The 23481-nt window shown below is 40.2% G+C and overlaps 1 protein-coding gene across 1 annotated transcript in view; it reads left to right on the forward strand.

Annotated features, from left to right (window-relative positions):
* Window positions 1-354: 354 nt before the first annotated feature.
* Window positions 355-23481, forward strand: part of LOC125884974 (collagen alpha-1(VIII) chain-like) — a 30273-nt gene continuing 7146 nt past the window's right edge. The window contains exons 1-2 of the mRNA XM_049570313.1: window positions 355-623; window positions 23007-23186. The gene's annotated coding sequence lies outside the window, so the exon portion shown is untranslated. The remainder of the gene's footprint in view (window positions 624-23006; window positions 23187-23481) is intronic.

Here is a 23481-nt window from a genome sequence, read left to right on the forward strand (position 1 = left end):
GTGTATCTGGGATAACTGTGGACCATTCTCTCTGCCATGTTATCTTGAAAGCAGAAATGTAATCATCTACAAATCCATGGGAAAACTCTCCGGCGTAAGACACAATCGAAATCTCCCGAACAGCTTCTAAATGGGCCTTGTGGTTAGACAGTTTTATCAACTACTGTGTGTGTATACTGTCACAAAAACCTCTCCTCTCAGCTAAATCCTGACCTCAGCCAGCTAACCAAAGTGAGACCCTGCCCTCAAATCTTTCTGCATGCAAAGAATGCAGCAAGAGGTCCAAGTCAAACGAGAATCCTCCTCCTTGTTGCTCTATAGTCGTGCAGCTGATCAGACTCCCTCTTCTGCTTTAGTTTCTTTCCCTCTACAATAACTTTTAATGCAGCAAACATGCAGTTCCAGTAGTGGTTTCTCTCTCACACAGATCCTGTTATCCTTTTTTCTGTTTTCCTCCCTCCTTCTCATGCACAGATCCAGTGCTTGTCCTCTCTCAGCTCGTGCAGCTCCACCCACCTGCAGATAAAAGCCAAACCCTCACCAGAGCTGCTGTTCAGCGTCTGTCCCTCAAAGCTTTGTGATACTTCCACCCTGCAGCAGCAGCAGCAGCAGCACATATAAAGGTAAGTGATGCGTCACCACTGACACAGCAGGATTTGATGATGTTTTGTTTGGCATGGCCACCATGTTTAGGTTTTTTGGTGCATGGTTTGAGTTTGTGATGTGTTTGTCTTGCTTGGTTGTCTGATTGCAGTGGCTTGACTGAATCATTTCCCCTTTCTCTTGGGGGAAAAAAAACTGACAAATCATGTCCTGTTTGAATTCTTGGAGCAGCACATAAGTAACTTTTGGGATGGCACGTGAGGAAAAGTTTCAAAGAAAATGTTTCATAAGACATCCTGCTTCACAAAGCTCACTGCTGTGAAGCCTGTGCTGACAGAAGTCTCTGCAGATAACGTCTGACAGTTTTCCAAATGCAAAGAACTTCCAAAAGAGACACCTGGGAAGAATAACTCAGGCTTAAGCTTGTTAAAATAAATGCACGGTCTTGACAGGATTTAGCACCACTTAATGGGATGTCTTGACATTTTGGAGATTTCAGTTGCATGTCTTTCAACACAGAGGGGAAAAGGGAGGCACTTTTTTATCTAATGTTTGAAGAAGAAAAGGATTCAGTGTTAAATTATTGTAGTTTAAACTATCCCACATAAATAAGAGAATAGTCAGTTTTAGAAAGAAGCTCCCTGGCAGTATGTTGCCTCTCAAAAATGAGTCAGAGATGGAAAGTTTTGGGGTTCAGGAAATCTTTTAGGCAACTTTTTTTCTTCCTATCTTCAACCTAAAACGTGCAGAACTGAGTGTTTTCCATCTTCAGTGTTCTTCTTTATAGCCTGAGTCAACTTCTCTGCATGCATACTGTACAGAAGCGTGTGCACCTGCCAGGAAACAGTTGGGAATCCCTGTTTCAATGTGGATTTATCACGATGTTAAACATGTCCACAGTGAAGCTGCTGTTTCTGTTTTCTGCTGAAAGTGGGTGGAAATGTGTTCCAATCGCTGCTGTGCAAAAGTAGCTCACTGTAAAATGAAAGCAGACATGTTTTGGTGTGAGCAGACGAAAATGTGCTTCTAGCTAATGAGCATCACAGGCCGGTCTGATGAGCTGAGGTGATAAGCACCTTAATAAAAACTTAAGATACCACAAAGGTCAGTGTTTATGGGACTGAGAGAAACCTTGTTAGATTTCTTGCAGCTGTTTCTAACTCTCAGTTCTTTAAATTGAATTTAAAGTGATCATGTTTTTCCTTTCTCAGAGAGAAAACTCTTAATTAGGGGAAAATGTGGTTAGCTCGCGTAGTTGAGGTTAAATAATTATTGTGTAATTAAGTTGCTGATGGATTTTGATTACCGTAACACTCGTAGTGTAATCCCTGGTGTTCTGAAAGGACTGTTGGCATCAGCAAAATGTGGGAGCAGCACCGTGGAAACACACAAAAACACCGTGCAGCAGATGTGCAGAGGTCATGAAAGCTGAAATCAAGGAAATCTTGAGCTTTGAGATTTGGGGCAGAAAGCATTTGGTGAATGCCTGATTGCTATGGGACAAGGTTATGGGTTGTTTATCTGCAGTGGTATCATGCCCAGACCAACCAAGATGCATGCATTTTTTAAGGGGTGTTTGTTATATTGTTCTAGGACTGCATGTTTTTTCCACATTAGGAAGAGGAAAGTTGATTCCCCACTTCGACAAACAATCCGTTTATATTTAGGGGATCTTTAGGTTATGATCTAGTTTTAGGAAACTGAATATTGTTTATTGTTCATTTACATTCAACTTCAAACATCAGGTTGAAGAAACCTAGAGATTTCAAATCCTCAAAGCCGCTTTTGTGTGCATGTCCAAGGGCTTGAGGGGAGCTGGATCCTCTCCTGTGAACTCTGAGGTTTGGCCGCACATAGGCTTCACCACTCCAAAATGTTATGTAGGTTCCTTCAAAACAATCTGCTTGTCAGGAATTGACTGTTTTTGGGGGAAAAAAGCATGTTATGAAAAGCATATTGATGCTATGAACCCTTCAGTTCAAGGCAAAAAGCAGAGATGTTTCAAAATGTTTCATTTTTTGCGCTCCAGCTTTTGTACAGATTAAACTAACAAACAGAACATGTTAATAAGTGAGCTTTGGAGGTGTTGGATGGTGGATTTTGTTACTTTTCAGCCCAGTCTGAAATGGGCATGAAGTCATAACAATGCATTATGTGGTGGTGGGCGCAAAATGGATTAAAATGACATGCTTCCAACACGCTAACAAAGCCCATGCGAAGTCACTGAGGACCTTTGTTGTGGATTGAGTGTAAATAGCAAATTCAATAGAAAGAATCTCAATGAAACATTTATATAGCATGATAGCTACGGCACTAATACTATAGTGCACCACTCTCTCACACTTCTAATCCAGAAAGTGAGAACATAAGCATAACAATGGAAACTCACTACAACTGAACTCCCATGGCTAGCAGCAGCTCCTTCCCTCCTGCCTGTCCCACAGCAACTGCATGGCATAAGATAAGAGAGGTGGAGAGCCATGCACTGTGATTAATCTGTGCAGCATGCATGGGAATGATATTCCAATATATATCTCTCTTTTTCACTGATGGTCTGAATAAGTCGCTAAATTTGTCGCTAGCTGCTTTTTAGAAATAAATCTAGCTAAAAAGTTGTAAAACAAGTTGGCAACACTGCTTTCAAACAGAACACTGCTGTTTGTGTCCCATGTAAAACTTTACTTTTCCTAATTACTTCAAGTAAATAGTTACTTTATGTAACTAGGCAAAATACTTCATGTTGGCACTTTATCCTCCTGAGACCCGAACTTTTGTTTGGTATGCATTTTTAATTTCTCCTAAGATTTAGGATCAGTAGGTTCTGATAAGTATAAAAAACTAAATTTTGTCAACAATAATAAAGTCTGAATGTCTTCAAATGAGCACTTCTTAATTAACAGTGTTTTAGTTTGTTGATGTTGCTAAAATTGGTCAAATTTGTTTCCATATCAAACTACAAACATTATTAATCATAAATAAACAAATTTCAACCATACTATGTGATCCGATTTTGGACCTTGTCCACTTTTGTGTCGGGATCCGCTGCAGACTGACTTGGCAGAGATGGCTGCCATCTTATTTTTTACATGGATTAGTGTATTGTGCTCATACGACCACTAGATGGCACTAAAAAGTGTTAGTAAAGTAAAGTAAAAGTAAAGTAAAGTTCAAGTAAACCCAAAATGTGATGTCCTTACATGAGGACATAGGGTCTCAGGAGAGAGACCCTACATACGTTTACATCACCTACGTGCCGCAGGTAGTTATTTCAGATTATTTTTGGGCATTTTTTAGCTTTTATTAACAGGATAGCTGTAGACAGACATAAAAGATGTCATGACAAAGAGTGAGCCCAGGTCGCTTCAAGAGTCGTCCCCTGCCCCTCCACTTGCAGATAGTTATTTTAAGTGATACCTAACACCACCTAACACATTTTGTGCCCCCCACCACGTAATGAATTGTTAAGAAGTCATGTCCATTCAATGTATTACCGTGAGACAAGGGTTGTCAAGATACTAGAATGTCTAACTTGATACCCCGAAAAATAGTCAATACTCGATACCATTTTTGATAGCACAGGAGGATGAATGACAAAAAAATAAGAGGCATGAAATATATTTTTAATGGAGATAAGACTAACATTAGTCACAACAATATTCTTAAGTTGCAACAGGAAGTGTAAAAAAAACAAGCTTACTCACAAGCTTACTGTAAGATATTAATGACAACTAAATTTTAAGGTTGTTGAAGGAAGTGGGAAAATAAGCAATAATGACAACAGTGTTTTTAGACTTTCTATGCTAATTAACGTTACAGATGTCAGGACTGATAACGCTGGCTGCCTAGCTCGCACATTAACGTTAGTCGTTTTATTAGCCATTAGCTACTAGCCTAACAATAGCATGACAGATGGCTAATTTGGCTGTCAGCTCAGCTAATAATAAAACAGCTAACGTTATGTGTTCCGCCAGCTAGATTAACGTTAACATTTATGATAAATACTTCAATGCTGTTGAAATAGAAGCTTTATTAATGTCTCAAAATTCTTCATAAAGGCCGCAGTGTTGGTCCTTAAGATGCTTTGCCAAGTTTGTTGTGCTACTCGACTTCGTTGCCACCTCTTTGTAGCATTGTTTGCACACAGGCTTATCAACATCCTTAGCCTTTCCCTGGTTGTTTACCTCGTATGTAAACAGCACTTTTGCTTTTTTCATTTTCAATAAAACTGGTCACAAAAGCCCTGCAGCAGCGGCACTTGCCATGTTAAGTTATGCTGGCGACACAGGCCAGCTGACAGTGTTGTTCATGACAGCTAGCGAATACAGCTGGTAGTGAGGGGAGGGGACTATGCATGCCTGACTGCAGCGGTGTGTGTGTGTGTGTGTCAGTGAGAAGGCAAAGAAGGCCCTGTTGGTATCACTACTATCCCAAAATAAGTGTCATACCCAATACTACAATGATTAGTATCTGATTATACAACCGTTAGTTCCGGCCCTGCAATCTGATTGGTCGAGAGACAGTAAAACCGTGATGATATTGGAGTACAACATCACGGTTATTTCACTGTGTATGTATCACTCCGCCTCACAGCTGATTGCAATCAACAATCAAATCAAAACTGACGGTTAGTGTCAGTTAGGTCAGCAGTTGCGTTGTAGGCTAATTAATTCATCCACTGTCAAACAGCCAAAAATTTGGATTTATTTCCTAAAATAAGTTTTGAATTGAACTGTGAATGGTCATCAAAGGAAGATGAGGGAGAGGAGAAGCTTTGTCAGTGTGTCATCAGCGAAGCTCAATGACTTGGAGAAAAGCAACATACTGTCAGATCAGAAGGCAGAGTCGGCTGTGCCTGTGAAGCAACAGTCCACCATGCAGTCACCACAGACTTATTTCACCGGCTGCACAATTAATGGAAACGTGCAGATAAATGTGTATAAAGAGTAAGTGCCTGGCGCACCATGTTTGCGTTACATAGCAACGGTGACAGCGGAGTCCTGAGGGAACTATTTTTGTTGGCGGAAGACAAATAAAATAGACCAATATCTAATCTTCCCTTTATGTCGAAGATCCTTGAGAAAGTAGTCGCAGACCAGCTGTGTGATTTTCTCCATGATAATAATTTATTTGAGGAATTTCAGTCAGGATTTAGAGTGCATCATAGCACTGAGACAGCACTAGTTAAAATTACAAATGACTTTCTGACCTTCAGTCTGCGGCCTCATGCCTACGACCAAATCACAGCCGTGACGATATCACAATACAACATCACTCCCTCTCATGTGATATTGCTTAAGTATCAGTTTTTTGACAACTCTATGTGAAACAGTGTTGTACCTTTTGGAATGAGCAAGGCTAGCTGTTACCCCCTGTTGCCAGTCTTTATGCTAAGCTAAGCTAACGGTGCCCTGGCTGTAGCTTCATATTTAGTGTACAGATATAAGACGGGTATCAATCTTCTCATCTAACTCTCAGCAAGAAAGTGAGAACACTTAAAATGTTGCATTAAGTTCCTTTGTTTCAGAGTGTTGAATGTCTTTTATAAAGTTTGTTTCTTGTTGTTGAGACACTGAAACCTTGAGCAGATGCTGCAGAAGCACTGACGTTCGCAGAGGGAATTTGTTTCGAAGCTCCACGTTTGAATCCCCAGACTGCACAGGAAAACCTGTGCTTCTGTCAGCAGGCTGTGGCTTTATATATTTGTCACTCTGCTAATGTGTCTTGACAGTGTTTTCTCTCTTAGTCTCGCACTCAGACAGTTCTCACCTACTGAACAGGAAGTGTTTATGCAGCTCAGGGGGATCCCGCAGCTGCAGCTTCTGTGACTTGAGGCCATGTGTCCAAACACTCTCCTGCTACCGTGCAGAACACTGCGGCCTTAGAAATGTCTCAAAATATGAACTATAAATCACTTTCAGACTCTGCAGTTGGGCCAATTTTGCATTATTTATCATTTACATGTCTCTGTCAGTGATTAATCTCTTACATTAGCTGCCATCCGTATGGTAGTTTAGTTTGAAAACATCACTCTGGAATTACAGCTTTAAATTTTGTAGATTTACTGCAAAGTATCTCTTATCTAAACTCCTAAGGAGACAGAGTCGTAGTTCTTATTATCCCTTGTAAATACTGCACTGCAGAAACATCTGGACAGTAGGGAAAGGGAGGATCATATTTTTTCTCTGAGTGGCATATTTTACGGTGTGACTGTATAATGCATTAAGCTTCCCAGGACAGTCGTCATATCCCATTACTGTCACTGGACAGACGATGCATGCGTGTTGCAGCAAGCCTTAAATGATCCCAGGCCATTTTATGATCTCAATAAATTGATATGTGTGTAAGAAAGTAGAGAGTTTGCAAGAACAGACCCGCTAAAAGGCTCATGACTGATCACTTGTGGAAGTGTGTGCATTACGTAGAGATCTAGTTAGCAAATGCTCCGGGGAAATCATCATCAAAGTGTCAGTAATAAACTCTAAGAAACCCTCTTTTAAAGCCAGAAATAATCACCACCTCCTTTTTTAATATTGGCCTGCTCTCACCCTCCAAAGTTACGACTCCGCTGGAAGGTTTCATTTGCTCACTCGTACTTTATTTTTCATGTCCTGTGTGTTTGAATTGCAAAAGCATTAATCTTTATGTTGGAAATTTTACAAGGTATTTGTGGTCAATTTGTGACGCAGCTTTTTTGGCATTTTCGTGTCTTTGTTCATTGGCAGTGGTGAAGTCTTGAGATCCTTTCTACAAGCAGAAGTACCAAGAGTACAGAAGAAATAGCAGCAAAATATAACAACAGCATAATAATAATAATAATGATAATAATAATAACAATAATAATGCATTTTCTTTATTGCACCTTTGAAAGCACTAAATATCAGGTATAAAACCATCATTATAAAATCATCATCAGTGCAAGTCTCAATATGTGTCTCCATTAAATCAGACCTAATATGCCAGCTTGAAAAGGTGTTTTTTCAGAAGGGATTTGAAAGTATTAAGGGAGTCAATATTGCTAATGTCATGGGGGAGAGAGTTCCAGAGGCGGGGAGCAGAATGGCTGAAGGCTCCAGGAGAAGCTCTCAGTCTGCAGAAAAATGGCCCCAGTGACTGATGCATTATCATATATGACATTAGAGTGTTGCATCAATGTGTAAGCAGCATTTTACTGTTGCAGCGGTCAAGGTTAAGAATTACTATTTTATATAAATTAGGTAAAATAGTCCAGTTGTTTCCAGGGTCAAGGTTTGGGTCTGATTACAATTACTGTGTACAAATTACATGGCAGTTTTTGTAATTAATACTTTTGGATTACTTCAGAATGAGACACTGAAAATATTGCACCTCGTAGCAGGCTTATCAAGTGTAAATGCAGGTTGCCTCCCCCTGGTGGTGGATATCAGGGAATATATTGGCAGAAATTAAATATAATATAAATAATTATGTTTTCATCAGTTTATAATCACCTGATAATAAGAATTGCTGTCTTTTTGTTATTTTGGAATTAGTCACTTATGTCTACATACTGCAGGTCCTCTTCCACAAAGACCACCATGTTGTTTCTACAGTAGCCCAGAATAGACAAACCAAGCACTGGCTCTGGATAGTGGCATTTGACTTTTAAAATTTTTAAGTTTTTGTTTCTGCTACTGTAGCTCACTGGCACTCGGGGGAAGTTTTGGTTGGTTGGTTGCAATCTGCAACCTCACCACTAGATGCCACTAAATCCTACAGACTGGACATCTAAAGATGTAATCAAAAATGTAATCAAGTAATCCTTGACAGTGTAACTAATTGTAATCTAATTACACATTTTTTAAACCTAATCTGGGCTGATTGTAGTTACTTATTTGTAATGACATTACATGCTTCTGACTACATGTAATCCGTTACTACACAACGCTGGTCACAAGTTAAATCTGAGAGGTTGTGAGATACTTAATGGGGCAGAGAAGAAAAAAAAACTTCAATTCATATTCAATATCTGGACTTTACTTTTTTGTGAAATATTGGATAATATGACACGTTTTGGGGCCTAAAACAATAGATTTAATAAAACCATCTGAGAAGCAAAGACAGGGAATGTCTTTTTGGTGGAACTACTGACAACTTCATTAAATGTAACAAGTCACTGTCTTTTTGTAAGGGATCTCAAGCCCAAAAGATTGGGAATAACAAGTTTAATTTTCAAAGGGACAGCTCACCCCAAATCAGAAATATTTATTTTTCCTCTTACCTGTACTGGTATTTATCAGTCTAGATTGTTTTGGTTTGAGTTGCCTAGTCAGAACGTTTACATGACATTAGAGAAAATTGATTGATTGTGTTAGTAACTAAAACCTGACTTTTAAAATACATGTAAACATGCTAGTTGGACTAACACATCCAGATAATGCGACTGGGAGTCTAACTGATCCTGCATGTATACTGTCAGAAAGACCCAAACTGGCTGAGGCACTCTGAGCATGCTCCACAGTTACTGCCCTGGGCTTTGACCCTGAAGTCGAAAGCATTTAATGCGTAACAGAAGCAGAAGGCGGTAATAACATGGTGAAATCTACATCCAGAGCCATGCATTTTGGACGGACAAAATGTACAGAACTGCAAAGTTCTGCAAAGTACCATAGTACTAGTTTGCTGCTAGCTAACTGTAGCTAAGTCGTTTGTTAAATTGATTGATCTGGTCAACCAGAAAAAGATCCAATACTACCAAGCTGAAAGGGGGCATATTGCCACCTATTGTAGCGGAGTCAGACATCCTTCAATCAATAAATTGATTCCCCTCCCGTGCTTGTATACTGGGACAAGGACAGTAGTCTAATTAAATGGCCTAGTCAAGCTATAACCACAGCTCAACTTAACTGTGCACGTAAATGTACTGAATGTTGGAGATATTAGCCATAGAGATGTCTGCCTTCGTTCCAATACAATGGAACTAGATGGCACTCAGCTTGTGGTGCTCAAAGTGCCAAAAAATACATTTCAAAAACTCAACAGCAATGTCTCTTTCCAGAAATCATGACCTGGTTACTCAAGATAATCCACAGACCTTGCTGTGAGCAGTTTCATGTCAGAACTATTTTCTTTCTACTGAACTACATCTGCTTTGGGCATCTAAAGCTGAGTGCTATCTAGTTCCTCTATGTTGGAGAAAAGGCAGACATCTCTATGGCCGATATCTCCAACACTCTGCAACTGACACCAAAACAATCTAGATGGATAAATAGCACTACAGGTAAGAGGGAAAGATGAAATATGGGATAATAATGTAATAATATGTCAAATATATTTGTGATTTTGGGGTGAACTATCCCTTTGACAGCCTCTTGTATTTTATAAGTTTATATGTTTTTAATGTAAAATCTGTATAAGCTCTAGTGGAGTAAAAAGTGCAGTATTTCCACTCAAATGTAGAAATAAAAGTATAAAATGGCATTAAATAGACAAAGTGAAGTACAGGTACCTCAGAATTGAACATATGTGCAGTAGCTGAGTGAATGTACGTCGTTACTTTCCCCTGCTGTTCATTGGAAAGGTCAAAAACAGAAGAAAAGAGACAACACGTGGCCTCTCGCACAGCGTGGGCTGTTCTTTTCTGATTTACACAGTACATAAAATATATTTATGCAGCTGCAAACTGCAGAATTCCCCACTGGAGTCTGTGGTTTAAGCATAGTATAAGTGATCAGATCTGATTATTGGCCAGATGTTGTTATTGCCTATAAAAATAATCATTCACTAGTGGAGTGTCCCTTTGAGAGCCAGTGCAAATATGAGAGAGAGCAAGAAAAAAAAGGGGCGAAACCGCACGAGGTTCAGGCAAAAAAACTTGGATTTAGTTTTGAAAAATCTGAAAAGCCTCACAAGTGTTTCCTTCCTGCTGTGTGAGATAGTGAAACATGTTGTGTAAAATAAGATGTCTACAGATTCAGAAATGCATTCTTCCCATCCTTGTTCCCCAGTGATTTTTTTTTCTCTCTGAACATATGAGCAACTTCTGTAAAAGTATGTAAAAACCTGAAGTGCTTCTGAGTTCTGAAGTGCTATTAAATGCCGTCCACTGACACCAGATACTCTGTTTTGACAGAACTCAAAGCTAATAGGAAAATAATTCTCCTCCCGCTCCGATTTTTGCCTGAAATGAAAACTGTGGCTAGACACTGGGTGACTTGTGGTTCCCAGAGCTGTAGGAGAGGGAAAATCTGTCAGTGAGGTGGGTGAAGAGGTCGGACGGAGTGTCTGTGTATGTGTGTGTGAGTGTTAGGGAGGTGGAGGTGCAATTATGTGCATGTACGTACGTGTATGTCAAAGGTTAGAGGAGCAGTGAGCAAACACTGCGGTTGCCAATTTGAAACTCATCCAGGGGCTACTGCCTCTCGTGGTTATTTGGAACATCAGTTTGAAATTTGTTCCCACCTTAAAATGAGGCTTTTCAATCCGCACAAATGTCACCTGACGTCTCGTCTGCCTTGTTTGAGGCTGTGTACGTCTCCAAAAGGCGACTCCGGCCTTCGTCCTGCAAAGAGATCGAGTAGGTGTGAAGGAATGCTGTAAAAGAGCGAAATAGATTGGAGATGAACTGGAGCAGACAAAGAAAACGCAGTGATATTCCCTTCCCATCGAGATAGGGGAAACAAAAATGTTTCTTGATGATTGAGGCCGGGATAAATCACCTGCTCGGAGACAGAGAGGGCAGTGAACGCAGAAAAGAAAAACAGCTTGAGGTCCAGAATATTCTCAGAATATAACCTGTGGTTTGTCAGAATAACGTAGTGAGAGACTGTTGCACATGGAAAATGGCAGGCGTGATGCACAAAAACCGAAGTCCAGTGTTAATTACACTAAAAACAGAAATATATCTGATTGAGAAGAGTTGACGTAAGCCAGCAAACAGGCTTTGTCCAAATAATTTGGCCTTCATCTTGTGCTGGAAGCAGACTTAGTCCTCCACCCAGTCTGTGGAAAACATCAGTAAACAGGACAGACTGATACAAGTATTGATGGGTTTGAAATCAGAATCAAAAATAGAGTTTGGCGCCCTCTGTTGAACCATCAGCCTCACTGCTGGCTTTGTGTCAAATCAATAAGCTGAGGGACAGGCAAGACGGACAATAATTAATTCATTTCACCCTATGAAACAAACACACCCAGGACTCTGTGATTGAAAAATAAAATAAAATAAATCACACTTTGTGAATGTATTAGGTATGATAAGTAAAACAAAATTAATGAAGACAAGAACAAGCATCAACTCAAACTGGGTTAAGTATCTTGACAAGCTATTCTTTGACAATATGCCACCTACTTTGCATGATTTAAATTAAATTTCATTTGCAACATTCAGTATGTCCTTGCATGCCTGCATGGTAGAAGTTTCAATCAGTTTTAAATTTACGACTCATTGGCCACTTCATTAGGTACACCTTGCTAGTACCAGGTCTGACCCCTTTTGCCTTCAGAACTGCCTTAATTCTTGGTGGCATAGATTCAACAAGGTGCTGGAAACATTCCTCAGAGATTTTGGTCCATATTGACATGATAGCATCACACAGTTGCTGCAGATTTGTCCACTGCACATCCATGATGTGAATCCCCCGTTCCAACACATCCCAAAGGTGCTCTATTGGATTGAGATCTGGTGACTGTGGAGGCCATTGGAGTACAGTGAACCCATTGTCATGTTCAAGAAACCAGTTTGAGATGATCTGAGCTTTGTGACATGGTGCGTTATCCTGCTGGAAGTAACCATCAGAAGATGGATACACTGTGGTCATAAAGGGATGGGCATGGTCAGCAACAATACTCAGGTAGGCTGTGGTGTATAAACCATGCTCAGTTGGTACTAAGGGGCCCAAAGTGTGCCAAGAAAATATCCCCCACACCATTACACCTCCACCACCAGTCTGAACCGTTGATACAAGGCAGGATGGATCCATGCTTTCATGTTGTTTACACCAAATTCTGACCCTACCATCTGACTGAAGCAGCAGAAATCCAGACTCATCAGACCAGGCAACGTGTTTCCAATCTTCTATTATCCAGTTTTGGTGAGCCTGTGTGAACTGTAGCCTCAGTTTCCTGTTGTTAGCTGACAGGAGTGGCACCTGGTATGGTCTTCTGCTGCTGTAGCCCATCTGCCTCATGGTTCAACATGTTGTTGGTTCAGAGATGGTCTTCTGCAGACCTTGGTTGTAACCAGTGATTATTTGAGTTACTGTTGCCTTTCTATCATCTTGAACCAGTCTGGCCATTCTCCTCTGACCTCTGGCATCAACAAGGCATTCTCACCCAGAGAACTGCTGCTCACTGGATATTTCCTCTTCTTCGGACCATCCTCTGTAAACCCTAGAGATGGTTGTGTGTGAACATCCCAGTAGATCAGCAGTTTCTGAAATACTCAGACCAGCCCGTCTGGCACCAACAACCATGCCATGTTCAAAGTCACTTAAATCACCTTTCTTCCCCATTCTGATGCTCGGTTTGAACTTAAGCAGGTCTTACAGAAGCACTGAGATGCTGCCAAATTTTTATTGTAGCAGTGTTTCCTTTGGTTTTCTTTCACATTTGATGATTGGACCAGATTGGACAGATTTTTTCACTCTGTCAATTACACACAGGCACGAAATACACACACATGCACAAAGAGGACATATGCATGCATTAAATGGACAGATGTCAGAGCGGGGGGGTTGCTATTGGAAAGGCTCCCTGAGCACTTTGGGATTCAGTGCCTTGCTCAGGTGCACCTCAGCAATGCCTAGGAGGTGAACTGGCACCTCTCCAGCCACCAATCCACACTCCATACTTGGACCACACAGGGACCTGAGCCGGCAACCCTCCAGTTCCCAAGCCAAGTCCCTGTCAACTGAACCACCGCCATCTGGGTTGTGAGTAAAAACGAGAAGTTGTCACGGCACATTGTAATTCATCCAATTCAACACAACGCTTTAATGCTTATGATTCAAATAAGATTCAAAATGTTGATCAAAACAGGAATTATCGGAGTCTGACTCCATCAACATCTCCACGGCTTGTGCAAACCGTACACTTTTCCATCTGCGCCAGCATTTTCTTGCGGTTTGCAAGTGGCTATATTTCTGTAAAGAAAATCTTCTTCCAGTTCCCAGCAGATCTTTGTCTTTGTTTGTTTTTGGACGTGGCAATGCTGTTCTATTTCACTAGATGTGTAACACGGCCCCCTATCTTATAACAGTGAAAACACGGATTGCCGGAATATTCCGTCAATGCTTAACTAATACAATATACAAATTGGTTCAGTGCCATGTAAAGTGGCAACACACTACAATGAGGGGGACCCCCAAACCAAATCCTGCTCAGGGTCTCAAAAAGTCTAGGGCCGGCCCTGCATAAAAATTGTATTTTTTATAAAAGTGATTACATAAGCTGTAGAAAGATGCATATAAAGTAACCAGAAAAATATTTAATGTATTATCATATGATTCAAAGAATGCAGCATTTTTGCAAGAAAAAATGTATCAACGTTGCCAATTAGTTTTCTGCTGATGGATTTATCTCTTGTGACACTTGCCTGCAGAAGCTGCAGTGTGAGCACAGATGGTCACAGCCCAAGAGAATCACAGCAGAGGTGTTTTTCCTATAAAGGTTAGGTAATAACTGCAACAACTCACACATGCATGCAAAATAGTCGCGCGCACACACACAGGTGCATTCCCCAGATGTTGTCTTGGCGCTGATGCTACTTCTGTCAGCTGATCATTGCATTCCTTTGTGTTTGTGTGTGTGTATAAACGTTTTCACGCTGCACTGGCTGAATAGTTGCATGTATTTTGCATTATTTTGTCTTCACTTAGGTACGATGACAGTTTGTTTTAAGCCGCCCACCCTCATTGGAAAAGAAAGACCCTCTGCAATCAGTTTAAAACACAAAAGCCAGGCCTGACCACTAGCAATTAAGACTGGCACCCGTATCTGTAAGCAATGACATGCCTCTGTTCCTCATCGTTTGTTTATCAAGCGGTAGAGTCCCCCATCTGGAATCAGTCAGGAGAGGAACACAGAGGAGAAATGGAAATTTGATTATTTTCAAAGCCAATCTGGAGGTGATAAAAGACTTGTGGCTCATCACCAAGCGGGGCCGGCTGTGGTTGTAAGTGTTGGCAAAGATGTTCAGAGGAACCAGCAGCATCCATCCTGAGGCAGGCAATCTTTGTTGCATGGGATTGTCATCAAGCGAGGAGGAGGAGGAGGTGTCTGAGGAGTTTTCATCAGAGTTCATGTACAGGATGAATGAACTCTGATGAGGAGGTGTCTGAGGAGTTTTCATCAGAGTTCATGCACAGGATGAATGATTGATGATGATTTAGGATGTCGAGTCGAGGAGATATTTATTGTCGAACCATCCAAATACACACACACAGTAGGATGAAATATCGTTCTGTCAGTCACATGTTGCAACAATAAGACAAAGCAGGGAAACAGTACAAAGTAATAGAGAATGTGCAAATATGCAAAGTTAGAACTCAGTGAAGAGCAATGCATTTTATGACAGCCAACACCCATGGTCCTTTTGGTTCTGGCGACACACAACAGAGAGCTACACGGTGGCGATGGAAACCCCAGCCATCACTACTGATAGGCTGGTAAAATACAGTACAGGCCAAAAGTTTGGACACACCTTCTCATTCAATGCGTTTTCTTTATTTTCATGACTATTTACATTGTAGATTCTCACTGAAGGCATCAAAACTATGAATGAACACATGTGGAGTTATGTACTTAACAAAAAAAGGTGAAATAACTGAAAACATGTTTTATATTCTAGTTTCTTCAAAATAGCCACCCTTTGCTCTGATTACTGCTTTGCACACTCTTGGCATTCTCTCCATGAGCTTCAAGAGGTAGTCACCTGAAATGGTTTCCACTTCACAGGTGTGCCTTATCAGGGTTAATTAGTGGAATTTCTTGCTTTATCAATGGGGTTGGGACCATCAGTTGTGTTGTGCAGAAGTCAGGTTAATACACAGCCGACAGCCCTATTGGACAACTGTTAAAATTCATATTATGGCAAGAACCAATCAGCTAACTAAAGAAAAACGAGTGGCCATCATTACTTTAAGAAATGAAGGTCAGTCAGTCCAGAAAATTGCAAAGACTTTAAATGTGTCCCCAAGTGGAGTCGCAAAAACCATCAAGCGCTACAACGAAACTGGCACACATGAGGACCGAGCCAGGAAAGGAAGACCAAGAGTCACCTCTGCTTCTGAGGATAAGTTCATCCGAGTCACCAGCCTCAGAAATCGCAAGTTAACAGCAGCTCAGATCAGAGACCAGATGAATGCCACACAGAGTTCTAGCAGCAGACCCATCTCTAGAACAACTGTCAAGAGGAGACTGCGCAAATCAGGCCTTCATGGTCAAATAGCTGCTAGGAAACCACTGCTAAGGAGAGGCAACAAGCAGAAGAGATTTGTTTGGGCCAAGAAACACAAGGAATGGACATTAGACCAGTGGAAATCTGTGCTTTGGTCTGATGAGTCCAAATTTGAGATCTTTGGTTCCAACCGTGTCTTTGTGAGACGCAGAAAAGGTGAACGGATGGATTCCACATGCCTGGTTCCCACTGTGAAGCATGGAGGAGGAGGTGTGATGGTGTGGGGGTGTTTTGCTGGTGACACTGTTGGGGATTTATTCAAAATTGAAGGCACACTGAACCAGCATGGCTACCACAGCATCCTGCAGCGACATGCCATCCCATCCGGTTTGCATTTAGATGGACGATCATTTATTTTTCAACAGGACAATGACCCCAAACACACCTCCAGGCTGTGTAAGGGCTATTTGACCAAGAAGGAGAGTGATGGAGTGCTGCGGCAGATGACCTGGCCTCCACAGTCACCGGACCTGAACCCAATCGAGATGGTTTGGGGTGAGCTTGACCGCAGAGTGAAGGCAAAGGGGCCAACAAGTGCTAAACACCTCTGGGAACTCCTTCAAGACTGTTGGAAAACCATTTCAGGTGACTACCTCTTGAAGCTCATGGAGAGAATGCCAAGAGTGTGCAAAGCAGTAATCAGAGCAAAGGGTGGCTATTTTGAAGAAACTAGAATATAAAACATGTTTTCAGTTATTTCACCTTTTTTTGTTAAGTACATAACTCCACATGTGTTCATTCATAGTTTTGATGCCTTCAGTGAGAATCTACAATGTAAATAGTCATGAAAATAAAGAAAACGCATTGAATGAGAGGGTGTGTCCAAACTTTTGGCCTGTACTGTATATGTAACTGCTCACCTGAATTGCATCTCCTAAAGTAGAGAGCTGGACTGGGTGCTGCTCCAATAAGGCTCAGATACTCAACAAGGAGGTGGGGTGGGCAGTGCCAAGCTGGAATCAATGTTATACAAGGGACTTGGCCAACCTGGTCTCCCGGTGGGTCGGTGTATGGGTCCAACAACCACTGACTTTTACCCAGGATGTCTGTATTCGCTTCCTGTGAGATTGTGAAGCCAAACCTTGTTCTTTTTTCCTGAACCTAATCATGTGTGTGTGTGTGTGTGTGTGTGTGTGTGTTGGCAAAACGCAACCGCGTGCATCTATTGTCGAAAGGAGAAAAAACATTCATTTGCAATGTTGGGTATATTTTGAAAGAGGCTGTATGCAAACTGTACATTTCTTGTGAAAACTGAAGTATATTTTGAAAACAGACAATGCACGTAACAGGCTGAACTTGACATGGCACCCCAGAACATCAACAAATGCACCCAGGGTACCTTGCATGTCGTATCTTGCCGTGGAAAATCCATGACCAAACGTTGATATGTCACGAAGTGAAAGTGTGTTGATTGGGCATATGGGAAAAGACATTAAAGCAGTAGTTAGTAACTTTCATAACAATATATACATATATTTTTTTAATGTGCTAAATCTGTCACTAAATCCTGACAATAGTACATGCTTTCTTATAGTGTTTCTAATAGCATTTGCTAGAATTTACCACGCTGTCAGTCATGTCAATCCCTGCTCCTGAACTTTGATCAAACTGTCAAACTAGGTAGTGCTGATCAAATATAAATCAAGATTCTGTTATTGCATTGCATTTCTAAATCTAAATGTTTTCAGGAACATATTTTAGTGTACTGTTTAGCTGTAAAATGAGAAAGTTTGTGACCTGGCTGCCATGCTGAAAACAGCACCACCCACTGGCTGGAGCAACCTTTCTCATTTTACAGCTAAACAGTACACTAAAATATGTTTCTGACAGCATTTTAGGTGAGAAATAAGCATTGTAGCAACAGAATTTTGATTGATATTTGATCAACACTGCTTAGTTTGACACACTGACCACAGTTCAGAGCAGTGATTGACATGATTGACAGCTGTGTTAGAGACTCCTTGGCTTTGATTGGGTGTTTTCCTTCAGTTGTGGTAAATTCTTGCAAATGCCATTAGAAACAATGGTTCTCAACTGGTGGTGTACCATGATGCCAATCAAGATGTGCCGTGGGATTTTGTGATAACCACACATTATTATTGCAGTATTCAGCTGGGCTTGAACAAAAAGTTATGAATGAATTTTTAATTGACTGTATCAGTATGTTGTGTGCACCCGTTACCTAAAAAAGAGACAAACTCTAGTTAAAAAATGTAATTTAATTAAATTTAATTCAAAAAGCGTTAGCGCATGGGAATTGTAAGTGTGTGACCCATCAAAAGCTCTGATTGGCAGCCAGTGTGCAGGATGATAACAATTAAAAGGTGAAAGTTGTGAGTGGGACAATGGATCGCTTTATTGTACGGAGGAGATTGCAACAAAGCCCCAGTGAAGACGACCTACCCCAAAACAAAAGAAAAAAAAAAACTGTCAGTAGACAGTATCACAAAACCTACCTGTCTTATTTTTTTCCTATTTGTCTGATGTCATGATAAGAGTGATAACACAAGTTACAGAAGATATTGTGCACAGATAATAAATATAGGTGTGCCTTGAGATTTTGGCTTGTCCTTTGATGTGCCTGGGGCATTAAAAGTTTGAAAATCACTGCCACAGAATACGCCAGGAATGAGACCTAAAACCCAGACATGAGTTAGCATTTTAGCACTTCTGGTCTTCTGTCATGTAATTAACATCATATTATGCATGCATACTCTTATTGTTATGGCCCTCCAGTAGATGGAGACATGAAACAGAATACTTTTTAATGTATGTAATATTCATTTGTTGTGCAAATAATAAAAAGTATGTAGGTCGATTTTAATATTTCATTTTAAAGCCAGTATCTGCTGACATCAATCACATGCCAATATTAGTGTGCGTCCCTACTTTACGGTCTTATTATGGTGGTGATGTTAGGTCAGGCAACCGTAGAGTAGTTAGTTTATAGCCTAAAATTAGCTTTTTACTTCTGGCGATTGCATTTAGGCTTCAATAATCATGGAAGTAGTGTTCATTTGTGAAGGTTATGTTGCTGAGCAAAATGTGTAAGTATCATAAACATTTGTTTACCACAGAGCTTATTTTTGACAATAATTCAAAATCCAATGGAAAATTCCCATAGGCTTTATAAGGAGGGACCCAGTGCAATAGTTTATTTGCCATTTGCAGTAATATACCTCATTGGAAAACAATTGCAAGAGTTCACATTTAAGACATAAGGGACCATAAGACAAACATTAAAATGAATAAATAATACAAACAGGTAGGTACATAACAAGGACAATGCCCCCAGCGACACGGCCACATCATCTAAATGGTAACTTCAGTGTCAGCTTACAGATAAACTTCATCCTTGGGGTACTCTATTGTGAGGGGGCAGAGGAAGATGATTTTTTTTCATAAATTATCCCTCTCATGTCAGGATTTAGTGACAGTTCCAGCAAAAATGACAGAGTTATTTTTATAAGTTACCAACTACAGCTTTAATAAACACAGACACAGGAGTGGTTTCCAGCTGCAGCTGTAATAACAGCACATTTGCCATCACTTGTGAGAGGAACTTAGGCATAACAATGGAAATATTAAAGTGGAGTCGTTTTAACCACTGCTATTTAAAAACAAACACCATGTTTGTGTATTCAATACCACAGGCAGGCAGACATTCCTTATTGGCAGCAAGGTACACAACATATTTTTAAATGATTAATGTTTCGCCAGTTTGTGGTGCTGGTAGCATTTTATTATTCTCTATTCTCTATGTATAATGGTTTTGACTCAGTTTCACAAGATTCAGTATGAAGAAACTCCTAATTCTGGACTCACAGTTGTGGGATCACTTTGTAAACTTAATATAATTGGGCACAGGTAGAATTTGTCATAGCATATGGGCACAGTAGTAGTTGTTGCAGTAATTTATTTTGGTCCTGATTCACAGTTTTCCCTTAGAGAATACACATTAAGAGGAATAAATAGCAATAAGGTATTAAATTAAAGAGACAAAACAAATTAAAAGGGAAAAAAGGATATTAACAATATAGAATTAATAAAAGGTGTATGCTGAAACTTATTGTACCTACCATTTTTAGATATATTTTTCTTTAAAGAAACCCTTTTATTACTTGGTTTAGGCAACACAAAAACATATACACATCTCTCTGTAGTTTTGTGTATATTTCTCATCATTTTTTGTCTGTTCGTAGTTGTTTTGTGTCTTTTTGTAGTCATTTTGGAGTCTCTTTGTGGTTGATTTATCCCTTTTTCTAAGTCTGTGTGAGTCTCTTTGTGTCTCTTTACAGCTGTTTTGCATCTCATTTTATGTGTCTTTGTGGTCCGGTTGGTGCATGTGTCTTCAAGTGACATTTTGCAGGTGAAGGCCTGGGGACTCTGCCACTCTGGACCCCTGGGCCTCTGCCAGGTTGGCCCGTTTAGCAATCTATCCATGAATAAAACGATACAGACTGTTAGATATTGAACAAAAAGTTGAAACACTGTCTCAAAAAGCAGCAAAAATCTGGTAAAGAAAAATAGACCTGATTCCAGCAAAGACCCAGTGGTTAATAATGTCCTTAACCCTTACCTTTGAGTCTTTGAGACATTAGGTCTGATGAAGCTCTGAAGCTGCATCCAACTTCCCAAACGAGCTCTGCTACTCATGCATCTCGTCCAGTAAATGGAATAGGATGTGTTTTTGTCTACCTCATCTCTGTGAGCCATGAAGACTTGACGTATCCTTGGAGGTTGGAGGAAACATGTGTTTCAAAGCGCCCGTCTGTCCTCCTTGTTTTGCTGACTTCTTGTTTTTACAGAGGTCGTCTCGTTTCCTCGCCAAGCATATGTTCCCTTTTTAGTCTGCAGAGAATAGGTTTCATTGTAGGAGTGTAAGGAGTTTTGACCACAGCGATGATCAGTTTAACATCCCCATGTGTGAAATCATGTTCAGTTTAAAAGATCAATACATGCAGATCGATCCCTTGCTGGTTTTATATCTGAAAAAGATGTTTAACAAATGATTTGCTCTGGTGCTGGGGTTTGGGAAAACATACAAAAAAGCTGTTTAGTCTGGTTGTAATAGCTGTATGTGGCACTGAAACACTTAAACGACCAAGTTTTAGTCAGTTGACAAGCTGTTTTCAATTTAAGCTTTTAAAATGTCTGCCTGTAACTTTTTATTGCCCAGTTTCTCTACAAAACATTCATTAGGAATTTAAAAGCACACAGTTAGTCCCTTTCTCTAAGGCCCCCCATATATCTTGGCCTTCTTACAGTGACAGTGACAGCTCCAAGGTTGAGCTGGCAGCCCAGTCGCCAGTATAAAATTTTGGCACTGTATGTTTCTGCAAACCACGGATATGTTATATTTGTACATTTCATATGTATGACATAGTTCACAGTACACGTATATGAGCTGAGTTTGTCATCAGGGTGAGATAGCTGCCAAACAGCTGCCAAGCAGCAAACCACTGTTCAAGACCAACAAAAGCTGGTATTTTTAAACAACAGTTTGGGACATGTCAAGTTGTGTTTGTAGCATTAAAAGTCTATGTTTTTGAACAACAGTTTGAGACAGCTGTGTTTGTAGCAACAAAAGCAGGCATTCTTTAATCAACAGTTTGGGATATGTTCAGTTGTGTTTCTTGCATCAAAAGCAGGTGTAATTTAACAACAGTTTGAGACATTTCCAGCTGTGTTTGTAGCAACAAAAGCAGGCATTTTTTGAAGAAAGGTTTGGAACATGTCAAGTTGTGTGTGAAGCAACAAAAGCAGGTGTTTTTTAGTAACAGTTTGGGACATGTCCAGCTGTGTTTGTAGCATTAAAAGTCTATATTTTTGAACAACAGTTGAGGGCATGTTCAGTTGTGTTTCTAGCATCAAAAGCAGGTGTAATTTAACAACAGTCTGGGACATGTTCAGTTGTGTTTGTAGCAACAAAAGCGGGTGTTTTAGTAACAGTGTACTACATGTGCATGTTAACCACAGTGTTATCACAGTAAAAATGTTAAATTTGTAACCTAAAGTTTCATTGTAGTCATTACATGTGAAAGGTTCAAATGTGCATGGTTTGCAGAAATGTGCAGTGCCAGCGTTTTACTGGTTAATTCTTTAAATCTAATTGATTAGATGATGATAATTGTTTATTGATTTCTGCTTTTGTTTTATAATAAATCTTTTTATTTTGGATTGTAGTGAAACAGGCTGAGGGAAAATATGGGCCTATTACTGTTTGGCTTTAAAATGTAAAATATAATATGATAGAGTGTATGATATAATATAAATACTATTCTGCTGCTGTGGATATTGAATTGATGAACAGTGAAACAGATCAGAGGTTAGTTACAGAGTGTACAGACTTTACAGTCTCACAGGTGGACTGCCTGCAGGCTCTGTCCATGGTGCTGGATCTATACATTGTTTACAGTATCTTTTACTTATAGAGTCCTCTGAGTTCACTGGGATGGGTGTGATGGAAATAACTAACTGTGGTCTTAAAATAATCATTAGGTCCTTCATGTGAGGTTTTCTTTATTGTGAATTTACTGTGTAAAGATAGTACATTTGCAGTGTTGTGACAAAAAAAAACTCCCTTATGTTTGATATGTTCCCTTGTAAATTCTGCTCCTTTCTGTGTATCTGTATTTTCACATTCTCATTCACACTTTTATTTTGTTATCATTTTAAAAACACCAGACAAGTTGAACATTTTTGCCTTAGACTTTTCAGTTCTCTTACAAAACCAAGTATAAAAGCTGAGGATGTTTCCTCCCTATACAGGCTGCAAAAGTACAGTTTTATAACTTTACAGTTCTATTATTATTATTTTTAATACCTCCTTCCCTACATTCCTCAGGGAAAGAGGTGTGTCTCAGCATAACTGTATCAAGGCCAAAATATGTCTACCAGGTGGAGATGGCAGCTCAGTGTTACAAACCCCAGGCCTCTGCGAAAGGTCACCACCGGACATTCATCGAAGCTGACATTCATATTTTCACAGGGCCCAGCAGGGCTGCAGCTAACACCAGGCTGGATCCCGTGCATGGCCGCCGTCCCACTCATGCCTTGGAAAAGCGACCTAAAAAGTGACCTGAAGTGAGGGGAAGTAGAGGAGCAGACGAAGGAGGCGCAGGCCAGAGGGAGCGACGACCTTGAGTTTGAGAGGAGGAGAAATCTGAGAGTAAGAGAATTTGTTGTTTTGCATGGTGGAACCTGTGGCTGTAAAGTGACCATAAAAAACATAAAAGAAAGTACAGTTCTGTTGATTTCTGCTATTTGGTACAAAATGCAGTTCATGTAAATTCACCAGAATGCGGGAAATTAAGTGTTTAATACTCAACATTTTTCTTGCTGAGGACCCCAAACCCCCCGTTTCATGTGTCCCTCCCAGTGTTTAAATGAAACCTACACCCTTGTCTTTAACACACTAATTGTGCAGATGAACTACACAGATTAGGAATAGTGTGCTAAAAATA

This window comes from Epinephelus fuscoguttatus, linkage group LG24, assembly GCF_011397635.1.
Source record: "Epinephelus fuscoguttatus linkage group LG24, E.fuscoguttatus.final_Chr_v1".
Lineage (NCBI taxonomy): Eukaryota > Metazoa > Chordata > Actinopteri > Perciformes > Serranidae > Epinephelus > Epinephelus fuscoguttatus.